Raw genomic sequence first — 14,214 nt, 5'->3', positions numbered from 1 at the left:
GGGAAATCTATACCCGTGTTCTACCATATATTGTGCCAAGGGGCTGCCAGAGCCATTACAGTAACAGCTCAAGAAATTGGTAGGAATTGAGGCTAAGCCATGGTCAAAAATACAGCTGACCATCGCACACTATTGCAGGCTGCTGCAAGAAGAGAATCGCAAAAAAGAGGCGGCACGAAAGGGTGAAGAGGCAAAATTAGTGCTGAAGAAATTATCAAAATATGCTCTTGAAGGAGCAATGATAACTAGCACAGACAGCTCGAGCATGCAACAAGCCTATAATCCACAGCAGAATAATCAGAACAATACTGGGTTTTACCCCAGGGGAAGAGGATTTAGAGGAAGAGGATGGCAGAGTAATCAGGGAGGTGTCTGGAATAATCAAGGAGGTTTTCAAAATATGCAAAATGGCAATCAAGATATGTCAAATGGGCAAGTGATCCGACCACTGCCAGTATGTTCGTTGTGTGGGATGACAGGGCATTTAGCGCACACACGCAGAAATCAAGGCATGATGCAAAACGGCCAAGGAATAGGAGCAGGCATGGTGAATCCACCTGCGTTTGTACAGCAGGGAGTTGCACAGAATCACACGGTGCAACAGCAAACGCCAGGAAAACAGCAAAGCCCACAACCTCAAAATGTAGTGAGTTTTCCACAAGGACAGTGCCAACAGTTACCGATGCAACTGTCACAGACGATGAGTACAGGACAGGCTCCGAACCCTGGAAGAAGGGGTAACACTGATAATGGGGGAAATGCATCAGCACGAGGTGGGCCAAACCTATATATGGACTAGGACAGCTCACAGGGAACCCTGATGTGTTTCATCCTATCAGTGACACCAGACCCTCACCGGGAACCAAGGGTGGATGTCGTTATAGGGGATAAAGAATATTCCTTCCTCGTTGACACGGGTGCAACACGTTCATGTATACGTGAAGGCAAGTTTTCCTTGTCCGGCGATGCCATGAATACTCAGTTTCACAGGAGCTACAAGTCGTGTTCCCTTTACAAACGCACTTCCAGTCTCTATAGGAGAATGTGAAATTAATGTGCCTCTATTATATTCACAACAAACCTCAATAAACATTTTGGGTCGAGATCTAATGATGAAGTTAAATATGACAATCTCGTTCATGGAGGAGGGCACAGTATGTTCGACTCCAGGAATGCACTATTCAAACGTATGCAAAATGATTGGAGCATATGCAGTACACGCAGCCATGAGGGCTGTACCATTCGCGTACGGAATATGTGTGCTAATGGCAGGGCTGCCAGGCCTCACACACAAAATAATGAGGGCTCCAGATGAATTCCTTTTCAAGCCAAGCATACCTATGCACGAGGAAAAGGGACAAGTATTTCCCTTGGTGGTACACACAGCTGCAGTACGAGGGAAAACGGCTTTGATTGATGGTTATGATGATGAAGACCAACAATGGTGCACAGTAATCGCCAGTGAAGAAGTATACAGATTGACTGACATCACTGATGACGATCTGTTTGATGAGCAAGCAGATATGGGAGAGACAGCAGTTGAAGTGAGCCTCACCTTTTGGGTGAGAATGATCAGAAGAGAAGTGCCTCAGAGAATGATGTTAGCACGGATCCGTCTCGAATATTTTGATGACGACATGGCCCAGGTGCCTGTCTCAGTATGGACGACAGGCCCCTATGACGTAGGCTTATTGAAAGGAGTCGGAGAGGTGAAAATCAAACTGAAGCCAGGAGCAATTTTACCAAAAGTACGGCAATACCCCATGTCCAGGGAGGCAGATGAAGGGATTTTTAAGACAACTTTGTCTATGATGGAGCAGGGCATCTAAGTGACGTCAGAATCATCATGCAACACTGCAGTTTACTCTATCAAACAATCAAAGGGAGGGTCTTGGCGTTTAATTCAGGATTTACGCCCAATAAATGATAGTGTTGAGGCCGAGCTCACTTTAGTCCCTAACCCAGCTAAAATTCTATGTAATATACCCGTTGATGCAAAATATTTCATGGTGATTGACTTGAAAAATGCATTTTTCTCAATCCCATTGCACCGTGACTCACAAGATCTGATGTCATTCACTTTCAGATAGATGCGTCTGAAAAGCACGAGGCTACCCCAGGGGTACTGTGAGTCTCCTATCTTTAACAGAGTCTTGCAGATGGAGCTAAGCAATATTGCATTAGAAAATGTTGTCTTGCAATATGTGGACGACATCTTAATTTACAGCACAACAGAGGAGCAATGCAGCCCCAATTCTGTTCAGCTATTGACTATACTGGCTGAGAAAGGATATAGGGTTGACAAAGAAAAGCTACAATATTGTCAACAAGAAGTGCTATACATAGGTCAGCTGAACTCGCACGAGGGGAAAAAAGTTACCCCAGAAAGAGCTGAAGCCATACTAAACACAGCCAAGCCACACACAGTAAAGCAAATGCAGAGTTTCTTAGGCCTGTGCAATTATGTCCGGGCATGAGTCTTCAACTAGAGCTCTTACACCAGGCCTTTGCTTCAGGCCCTAACGAAGGCACAAGTGACAAAGGAAAAGATTGAATGGTCTGAGACCATGGAGGAAGGATCTGCTGAACTCAAAAAAAGCAATTTGCACAGCACCAGTTTTAGAAATCCCCAATTATGCTGAGGAATTTTACCTGTTCTCACACACAAATAGCAGCGTTATGACAGCACTGCTCACACAGAGAACCAAATTGGGGTATAAGACCCAGGCATATTAGAGTGGAAATTTGGACCCAGTGATGAGAGGCCATTTCCCGTGCGAACAAAGTTTAGCTGCCGCAGCGTTCGCCATTGAACAGGCTACTACCATTGTAATGGGATGCCCCATGAGTTTGTACGTCGTGCACTCACTATTTGCTATTCTAGAGAAACCAAAGGCCACACTGACATCTCAGAGAGCTTCTGCTTATGAAGTGATCATATCAAATCCATTGATTAAAATAGTCCGATGTAAGATAGTGACCCCTGCTATGTTCATAGCAGAGCCAGTCACTGAAGGAGAACCAATACATGACTGTGCAAATTATGAAGAATTCTATGATGAAATACCCAGAGTGAAAGAAAATGCATTGACGGAAGGAGAAAGTGTCTTCATTGACGGTTCTTCGAGAATCAATCAAAGCGATGGGCAAAGATATACAGGCGTCGCTGTAATGAAACACACCACCAATGGAGAATTTTGAGTACTCCTTAGTGCACGAATACCATCTCATTATTCAGCACAGGCTGCAGAATTATTGGCGTTGATACTTGCCATTGATTATCACGCAGACCAGGAAGTAACTGTGTACAGTGACTCCGCCTATGTGACGTCGACCGTGCATGCAGGCCTAATGCGCAGGAAAAGGAGGGGGCTTCCTCCGAGCAGACGGCACGCCAGTGCAGCATGCAGCCTTATTGGACAGGCTGATCAAGGCACTACAGCTCCCTGTGGGCATAGCAGTCGTGAAATGCACCACCCACACGAAAGGGACAGATTTTATCTCACATGGAAATCAAGCAGCAGACACGGAAGCCAAACGTATGGCATCCAAGAGTGAGACGATCATGGAAGTGGAAGTCACCCACACAAATGAGAACATAATAATAATCATAATAATAATCATAATAATAATTATGATTATTATTATGATCATTATTATTAGACAATCATGGAAGTGGAAGTCACCCACACAAATGAGAAAATGATGGTACACTGGTTGCACTTGAAAGCTATAATAATCTGGGACAAACACAGTTGATGGAACTCCAAGGGGAGGCACCACAGGAGGAAAAAAACATATGGAAACAGTGAGGGTGTTCTTTAAACCCCTCCGAAAGCTTGTGGAGACAAGACAGCACTGGTAAACCAGTAATGCCTATAGCCCTGTTAAAATTAGTTCTGGAACAATTACACTATCCTGCACACATGTCAAAATAGAATCTAGCGGCAACGCTCTCAGAAGACTGGTTCATACTGAACTTAACCGAGCAACAATTCACAGCTGGGCACACATTAAAAGTAATGAGAGGGGTCATCTGAAGGCCAAATGGGCCTTTTTAGCACTTGCATGTCGATTACGTCGACATGATTCAAGTATGTAACATGTACAGATACCCAATTGTTGTGGTGTCCATTCTCTAGATGGATAGAGGCAGGTCCATGTACACACCCAAACTCTACCTGTGCTGACACATTTTTAGTGAGAGAAGTATTTCCCAGGTGGTGGGGGGGGTATGTGAAGTCATGAGATCAGATAACGGGACCCACTTTGTACACAAGGTTTTTGAACAGATTATCTTGCTGCTTGGTATAAAGCACAAGTTCTCGTCGGCATACCACCCACAAGGTAACTGAATATGTGAGAAGCTCAATGGCCTATTAAAGGAGAGGATAGCCAAGTTGAAGCTTACTCTAAGAAAGGGATGGTTGCACTGCCTTCCTTTGGCACTATATGCACTCAGGAATCAACCCGGTTCCGACCATCATCTTACGCCGCACGAAATAACTACAGGGAGAAGAATGCGCACTTCCCTGACCCCCCAAGACAGAGCTAGATGTGATGCCCAGTCAACAGGAGAAATCTTAGGGTCTGAAATACAAAATTACCTGAATTGCATGACTTCTTGCCATACCGTAATTTCAGACCAGCTGCAGCGACGACGAAAAGGGTGCAGGGCAGCACGGAACACAGAAGGAGATACTACTTCAGGCACAGCTCAAGGATTTTGTGTTCCATCCGTTTTTCCTGGAGGTACCGTCCTGGTAAAGAAGGAAACGGTGGGATGAACCAAGGTTTAACGGTCCCTTTACAGTGGAAGACTGCACCCCCCCTCTGCAGTAAAACTACAAGGAAGGAGAGCTTGGATCTTCCTGAGTGACATCAAACCATATCGGAGAAGGCCCCCTGCCTGCACCCCAGCGCGAGGAGACTACGAACAATGGGGAAGAACCACAGCACGTGCAGACGAGATCCATGACGAAGAAGCAGGATGCATGAGCAGCAGCAAAGTGAAGACAAAGAACTTTTGTGAGATAGTTGTGGTCTCAGTTTGGACATTCCTCTGACCAAAAAAAGAGGATAAGGACAGATTAACTGGACACTCTTTACATCCTAGTTGCAGGGTGAAGAAGAAAACTGCATTTATAAACCATAACATAATCTGTTAACTTTGAACTTCGGACTAAGGCACGCTGAAGCCTTTACTAGAAAATAATATGCCAAATTTTGATCAAGGACACATACATTGGAAGACAGTACAGTACCCAGATTCCTTCCACACAGATACTTTGTTTGGAATCACTTATGGTGTCCCGCAGTAGCAACATCACCAAAGACGTGGTGACATACTTCAATCTAATGCTAAGATCGTACCCGTCACTGTTGGGGAGGCTCACAAGTGTCACTGACTTTCTTCAAGATCCTGAAAACGAAAAGATTATAAAGAGATTGCTTACTGTGATTACCGAGCAGTTCCTCCTACTTCCGGAGTACAGCAAGGAAAAGCCAAATGTCCCAAGCAGAGAGGGAAGTAAATGAGCTTATCAATATATTGTTCTTTCGCCTAATCGAAGACTGTCCAAATCTTGTCGTGAAAACAACAGATGTACTACCTTTTCTTCGAGATCCAGCAAATACAGAACATCCAAGCATAATTCTCAACAGTATTGTGATCTTAGTTGCAAGCCACGCAAATGGAAAGTGCAAACACTGTTCACAGTCAAGTGAAAGCATACAGTCCTGGACCTCAGCAAGACAGGATAAATGTCCCTGTCACCAGAAAACAGTAGGTTGGCCAGCAAGGTCTTCTTCCGGTTAATCACAGATTTTCCAGAGCTAGTGGGGAGACCTGTAGATGTTGACGTCCTCACATTCATCAGAAACCCAGCTAATTCTATACAGATGGGCATGCTCTTGCATGGAATAGTGATGCAAGTGGAACTTTCTAACCATCAACAGAACTATTTGAGAAGATTTTAGACTTTCCGCCGAGGGACAGATCGAGAGAGCATTGCCAGAGATTTCATTTCTTATTTTATATTGACAAGGACACAACATGTCTTTGGGAATGAAGCAGATCAGAGGCATAGACTGGGAACTGACATATTTTGAACATGCACAGCAAAGAGACTTGCTGAATTATTGCTTGATTAGTAAGAGAACTGTATCCCGAGATGATAGACAATTCATTATTCAAACGAAGGGGGACAATTGTGTAATACCTGCAACTCACACACAGAATCTGAAAGACAATATTGTTTAAAGGATTCTAGTAACATTTAACATTTTGGCGAATGATCGAAATGGGGATCCAGAGCAGCAACCTCGTCCCCCCGCAGGAAGAAAGATGTCCACATTTTTCGGGAAGTAAATGCTGCCGCCTGACCTACAGAGGCATAATGTATTTATGTATTCTATTCATCATTGTTTTACTATCATTGACGACCAGAACTGCATTTTTTATTGGTGCACAAAGTGTTCCGATTCCAGTGCACCCACCTAATGATGCACGCATGAAACCTACGAAAGTACCCAGACCTTACATAGTCATTCCAGTCCCTAGAAGATCTGATGGTGGAATGAATGAACTTGAGATGGATGCGATTAGCAATGACACACGCACACTTGTGGTGACAATTAAATCGAAAAGCTGGAGACAGGGTTGTCAAAGTATGAATGTGAAAAGGTTACTGACAACCACACGCATGCAAACATTGAATGCACATACACCAGGCCTAGTGTCAATGACTGCAGAACCACAATCCAAAGCATGGGAGAAGAAAAGACTGCCTATTATGAGAAATCCCACTACAAGCGAAGTGAAAAGACAAATGGAAGAAGTTGAACCCCTGAAGAGACAAGAGGAGTTAGAGAATCGACCAGCAGAGACAGCATGGACAAACCCATATGTTCCAGTGAAAGGGACAAGTACAAGCTCCACAATACAACCATATACAGGACCAATGCCAGCGCGGATATGGGCATTTCTAACCAGAAAGAAAAGGATATATGAGGACAAGGAAAGAGCTGCCAGATTTTTGTCTACTCAAATGGCGCAGATGAGAAGGCCTGCACCATGGACCGGGATACCTGAGAATCCTCCAGCACGAAGGAGCCAAACAGATGCATTCAGGGATGTAGTCATAGCGAACTACATGAAAACCTTAAGAATCAAGAGAAGCATGTACAGAGACAAAAACGAACTAAACGATTACTTGGACAGCACAGCACATTTGGGAAACAACATTTGGTACCAGCACATGAAAAAAGTTGGAAGACGAAGTTCAGAAGGGGAACACTTTGTTTGTGCACTCCTACCATACAGCATGGGGGAAGTCCAAGATCTTTGTAGCTGTAGAAATTGATGTCCAGACAGCACATTGTCTTTTGCATGTAGCAATGTGCAAGACCAGAGGCCAGTTCATGGGTAGTGATGCCTCACTGAAATGGGCAACTGAAGCAACTGATCCAAATGAAGACGATTAAGTCCAGGACATAAAGACAAGAAACGATGGAAAAACAAAACACATTGTGATCAGATATGAGAAGCCTGGAGTTAAAGGAGCAGAAATCAGAAGAGAAGCGAATCAGAAACTAAATGTCCAAGGAAAAACCCCAGAAGAGGCTTGAAGTTGGAAGAACAGAGGCCAAATGCAGATTTGGGAAACAGTGCTTTCACCAGAAGGATGGGAGAAAGGAGTAGTGATATGCAGAGCATGGATGGTCATAGGTCAATACGAGCCTACCATCAACATACTGCGAAATGGATGCAGGCCATTATGGCCAAAGCTTGCAAAACTGCTGACAAGGGTCGAGGACAGAGGAGGACCCTTGCAGATTGTACCACTGGAAAGCCCAAAATTCTGCTTCAGGAATAATGGCACAAGAAAAATGGGAGAGAATCAGAACTGTGGACGAGTTTTTGATGCTCCTGGAATGGTGCATGGAACTGCAGCAATTATGGATCATTATTGGGCATGTGGATCCAAAGCATACATCAGATTGCCTAGAAACTGGGGAGGTATATGCACAATAGTGAATGTCCACTTTCCAGCATTGGTGATCCTGAAAAGTGACTTGAATATTGACAGTTTCCCAAAAGCAGATGCACACCTGTGGAAGAAGAGATCTGTGGAACTGATGACCCAACTGAAGAGGGAACATTACTTTTCTGCCAAATCTGAAGAAGCTTTTCATGCAATTCCATATGAACACAGACTGTTTAGCCTCACCTCATCAGTGTTTGCAACAATCTTCATGCCAAGATTCCAAGTTGGAGCAAATACTAAATGGTTGCAGTAACCAGATGGGAGTTACTGCAGACCATCAACACAACCAAAAAAGGATTCAACGCAATCAAAGAAGAGTTAAGAGCCATCCGACTGATGACTCTCCAGAACAGATATGTACTTGACATGATCACAGCTATGGATGGAGGTGTTTGTGCAAAAATCGGAGAATCCTGCTGCACATTTATACCTTCTCACGGTGAGGAAAATGGAACTCTAACAGAAGCCATAGGTATGCTGACAAAAATAAAGAATCAGATGATTGATGAAACTGACAAAGTGGACGATGACAGTTGGTTTGGATCACTGTTCTCATGGGTTCCAAAATGGATGGCAGATGCATTCAAGTTCCTTGGAGCCCTGCTAGTGATGATATTGCTAAGATTCTGTGTCATCAAGATAATAATCTCTCAGTGCCAGAAAACTGTAAAAAAGCCATAGGGATGAAGATCATGATTGATGTCAAGCCAGGATGGAAGCCCAAAGACTTGACTGATGAAGAAAAGAGAGACTTTGTGAAATCTAGCATTTATGTACCTGAGGGAACAAAGTTTCTCTATCACAGGAAGCATCGAAATTATGTCAGAAGATGGGTTTACTGCAGCCCAAACGGACAATGTCAACTGCTGGCATGGAATAAGGACGAATACGTGAGAACAGCAGGAAATGTAAAAGGAGTAATAAAGATATGGACCCCAAAGAGACATTTCTTCAGACCATCATGTATAGACTCCCAATATGAAGAAAGAATGGACCCACACAATGAAATAAAAATGAATAGAGAGGAATCAAAGAAGATTGATCCAAAGAAGGAAGTGAAAGTGGTCGATGAATCGCCCAGAGGGGGGAGTGTAGAGGAGGTCCCAAATAAAGCCTGCACTCCAATCGCCCATTTTGAAATACCAGGAACGTTCACACCAAGATATGTGACATATGACGAGCAAATAAACCAGCAGAGAGCCGCGGTAGGGCTCTGCCCAGTACCTATTAGAAGAACAGCACCTATTGAAGTACCAATTCCAAGGAAACCATGGACAGTAAGGTATCCATTGAGAAAACCATATCAACAAATGAAACGGAATGAAGATTGTCTGAGTACAGTCCCTGAAGAAACCAAAAACGTCTTAATGGAAGACGAATGGTGACGTCACGAGAACCCAGTCTGACTCACATATAGAAGAAATGACGACCAGAGAAGGACGCAAAGAGACGAAAAAACCATGAACAAGGATATCGTGAAAGTAATAAAGTGAAAGTACGATGTCAAAATGTATGAAACTTAAGCTGTAAGCATGGCAAAGATATTTGGCCAGTTTACACCTGTACATATGCTTGGAACCGCAAGAAATCTAAGAAAACAGTGCGGCTTGCTATGCTTAGTAAAAGAATAGTGCGGCAAGCGCCACTACATAATCTACCTCAAACGAAGCACATTATTATAAGTATATTTCTACTTTGCACAAGAAGCAGAATCAACCCAGGTTACTAAAGGCCACACGAGAAAAGCTTCATATTTAGCAAAAATGAGAAGAGATGGCTCAAACGAAACTCGAGGCAACTCGTTCCAGGAAAGCCAAGGGCGTACCAATAGAAGAGCCGAACAGTAGCTACATTTAATTGAAACTAAGAACAGAATATCCTGCCTCTGAAAGGTCGAGATAAGAAGACGAAGGCAGGTGGTGGGTGAAGCGAGAATCAAATACACAAAATGATGGAAAAGAGGCAAATTCATGGTGTCTGAACCACGTGACCAGCCGAGCCGGACAAAAACGAGAGCTCACACCTACGCATGGCACAAGGGCAGGCAAAGATATCAGAACATTTCCAGACAGAAGATGCAGTCTCGAGGCCAACCACAGTGAAATAATTGATACATGGCTACTAAAGTGATGATTGATTGTAACAATGACTGGAGGAAGGCTGGGCAACTAGGGGGTACCTCACACCTGGTCGACCATTCTGAGTGCTGCTAAGCAAAGTGGAAAGGTATGCATGGGGTTAGTGCCAACCCAATCACAATGGACCAAATAATCTAGGGTCCTATAGGTAGTAGAACCAAAGGGACGTCGTAATTTTAGTGACGTCTGCAGTAGTCATTTTTTGAAGGAAGGGCTTAGATGCCCACCTGACAGTGTTTACCCAATCCCCTTACTCCGTTACCATATACAGATATAGTACCTATATTAAAGTTACCTTTCCCAAACCAATAGAATTGCATGTCAACTTTTGAGTGTTACACGTCAATGATGATGAGTTTTCAGTATAAATGTCATGATTTATATGAAGTTCATTGGAGTTGAAGCGAGAAGGAAGATCGTGCCATTGCTGATATTCATAACTACCCGTTTTTTGTACTTGTCATTAAACGGACTCCCTTTGCCAAACCGTTGAGTTGTCCTTATTGATTGGTGTTGGAGTAATAAATCTGCACCCCATTCATCTCACAGGTGCCGCTTTCTTGTCTTAAAGTGCTTCTGAGCAAACCCCGACTCTATGGGCCTGTTGGGGGTCTCAGAGCACAACAGGCATGTGGATGGGTGCTGAGAGGAGTCAGGAGATGGTGTGAATGCTAGAGACTCGCTATGTGTTCAGCGTGCCCGAATTTGTCATAGGCATGGGCTGCATTCTGATGTCAGAGGTGTTGAGGCATAGTCTGGTATAAGTATGCATAGAATTATGTGAACTTTGTCATAGTCTTTGCTGTATTCTTATGTGTGTGGGTATCCATGCATGTGGCCAATGTCCACCAGTGTGGTGTGTTATACATACCTAGCAGAATTTGGTGGTGATTTGTTGTTTGTGCGCCTGTTCTGGAAAATGGCTTCTTCAGTCGATTCTTGAGGCTGCAATGAAACCGTTAGCGGCAGTCTATGCTCCAACTATTTGCAACAAGGGGAGCAGGGGTCATGGCCCACGTCCTCCCATGACAATTCCCTGCAGTGCATCCCAATCTGTCCAACTGAAATGGAGGCGATTCTGTCACACCACTGTGACTCCACCACTGCGAGTGTGATTTGCCTGTTTTCCCCGTACATGCCAGGTGCTGTGACTCAGTAACCCTTTCACATTTCATATATGAAGGGTTGTGGTTCAGCTAGAGGTGCTTGTGGGAAGCCAAGGTCCTGATTGGTGCATGACAATGTGTGTGGTCCAGGCCGCTGCGAAAGCAGCTGGCGCTGCCAGGTACTGAGATGTCGGGGCTGCCACGAATGCAGCCAGCATAGCCTGGTGCTGAGTGTTTGAAATTGGAAGTTTTAGGGAGGTGTTTCAGGATAATGCTGAAAATAGCCAGGTTTTTAGAACTTTTTTGAAGGAAGGTAGTTTTTGGTGTGGTGGATGTGCAGAGGAAGAGGGTTCCAGATGGTAGGGGCAAGGATGCAGAAAGCTGGGCCGCCAACTCTAGTTGAGTGGAAAGGGGGAATAGCGAGGAGGAGAGCTGAGCCCAAACTGAGGTTTCTGGGGGGTTGGTAGTGGATGATTGTATTAAGAGGAACTCCGGTCCTGTATTATGGAGGGCTCAGTGTGTGATGCACATGGCATTGAAGGTTGCTCTTAGGCTAACTGGGAAACTGTGCAATATTCTGAGTGTGCGTGTGATGCGTTCTCTGGGCGAGAGGCCAAGGAGCAGCCTGGATGCTGTGTTTTGGAATCTTGAGGTTTTCTAAGCTGGCCTGATGGGACTCTGAGATGGAAGGAGTTGGCACAGTCTAGTTGGGAGATGATCACCAGACTGCTGAGACTCTTTGGGTATAGGAGAGATAGGGAAAAAATAAGGGGCGATTGGCCACCCTACTGTGACCTGTGCACCTGTTCTGGACCCTTTTCTTTTTCCCCATTCTTTGGATGCAAAGAAAGAGAAAGATAATGGTGGAATTTGTGGATAAACACATCAGCTGTGTTCATTTGATTGACCAAAAGGTACTGCGTGTTAGGCAAAGTTTGTATGCAGTACTCTCTGGGAACACTACAAACAACTCTGACTACAGGTATAGGAAACCCAACCTTTGGTATAAGCTTGTACTACACAGTTTTGGTAGCGTGTTGAGCAGCCAGGCTCATCTCAAGAGGAGTCAATGTGAGCTGTAGTGGAGTTACACAGAGATTCACAGTTACAAGTATTCAAATAAACTCTTACACTCAAGGCTTCTTGCATAAATAATTATTAATTTATTTATCAGTCAGTTAGAATAAGCCTCCTTCAGAAGGGAGCAATATAATAGTAACACACAAACACACTTTAATACTGTACACTGTTAGTTTCTAAATCAGTAAAGACCCTTTTGGGATGGCCCACAGACACAACCTACACCCACAGGTGACTTCAATAACTAGGGTGCTGGGGACATTAATATCTCACTGTTGGCATTTCGAATACTCTTAGACATTGGCAAAAGGTAAAGGTTATTAGAACAAGAGACCACAAATATTCTTAAGCAGGCAAATACTTTTGGATCCCCCTAGAAGACTCATTCAGTTCAATAGGCTAAGCCAAAGTCAATGGGCAAAAGTCTTGTATAGGATGAAGCACTTCTGGTAGGTAAATGGAAACGTCTTTGCACAAGTTCTTAGGAGTCTTTGATGAAAAGAAGAATGAAATGTAGGGCCACAAGCTGATTAGACTTGTGAGTAGTAAAAGATGCAAGCAACTCTACAGCAAGAGGTAACTTCTGGCAGACTTTTTATAGTACCTTAGAAATGAAGAAAGATGCAGCAGATGACTTCTGTTCCTGTGCAGCTCTTCAGGTCTCACTGTTCCTGGGCCTCAGTCATGGGGACAAGAGGGAGGACGTCGGGGGGACTCCTGCAATGCACTGGGATGGTCAAAACTCAACCGGCAAACTTCACTTTCAGTGGCTGTTCAGTGTTTCAGCTCCTTGCGTCTACCGCAAATAGCAACACTGTGGTTCCTGGCTGTTCAGATGGCCTTTCCTTGCTTCTGGCAGACCGCACTCTGTTGAGGGGGCTCAGGCTCGGTCAGTCCTGCTTCCTGGGAGTCTGGAGGATCTTCCTGAAGCTCTAGGCCAGCTTAAAAGAAACACACACAATCTTGTGTTCCTCTCCCTGGCTATACGGTTTCCAGCAGCAACTCTGTGGAAATTCAACCAACTCCGAGATGAAGGGCCAGGTGGCTTACTTTGGAGTTGATTGGTCCCACCAACTCTAGGGGAAAAGTCATCCTTGCAGGGGCTTCTCTGTCGATGCAAACTTGGCATTTTGGCACTGCAGCAGGGCTTAACCGGGCAAACCAACAGTCCAGGAGTTGCAGCAGGCGTCCTGTTCAAGTTCTTCTTCGGTTCCTTCGTTCAGTGGTCGACTCTGCCTTCCAACCCAAAAGACTTGCCTTTTATTCAGTTCTCTCCCATTCATTCCAGCCTAGCTGTCAGTCACCCAACAGGGTGGCTGTCCTTGCCGGACAGTGAGTCGTCCAATCAATACAGCGTGCATTTGGATCTCCTAGGAGACTAAGCACAGGGAGTTTTGGGCACCTCCCTCACTTCCTGCCTACCTCAGACACCCTGGAGCCAGAGGCGGGCTTCACTCGTGAATCCTGCCAAAGGCAAAATGAACAAAAGACCAAACCTGGTTTGGCATGCAGAATAAATCTCAAGAAGTACCTTTCCACAAAGAAATGGCAAAAAAAGAATACCAGGGCCCTTTTGACAAAAAATGGCATGCTTGGGTGCTTTACTGCAGCTGCGAACGCAGCCTGCGGTAAACGCATACCATGGTAGTTAAAATGAAACCACTGCCACCAGCCATTCAGTGACAAAAGGGTAACATAAAAATGTTACATGAGAAGCTAGACAAAGGGGATGCTAGGTAACCCCTTCAGCACCCTATTGGAAGATAGTGTGTGCTTGGTCTAGAAAATTACAATGGTAAGTAAAGTCAATTTCACTTCACTGCTCTGGGACAATAGTTTATC

This window comes from Ambystoma mexicanum, chromosome 4p (assembly GCF_040938575.1).
Source record: "Ambystoma mexicanum isolate Mex_15411 chromosome 4p, UKY_AmexF1_1, whole genome shotgun sequence".
Classification (NCBI taxonomy): domain Eukaryota; kingdom Metazoa; phylum Chordata; class Amphibia; order Caudata; family Ambystomatidae; genus Ambystoma; species Ambystoma mexicanum.
This window is presented reverse-complemented; position numbering follows the sequence as displayed.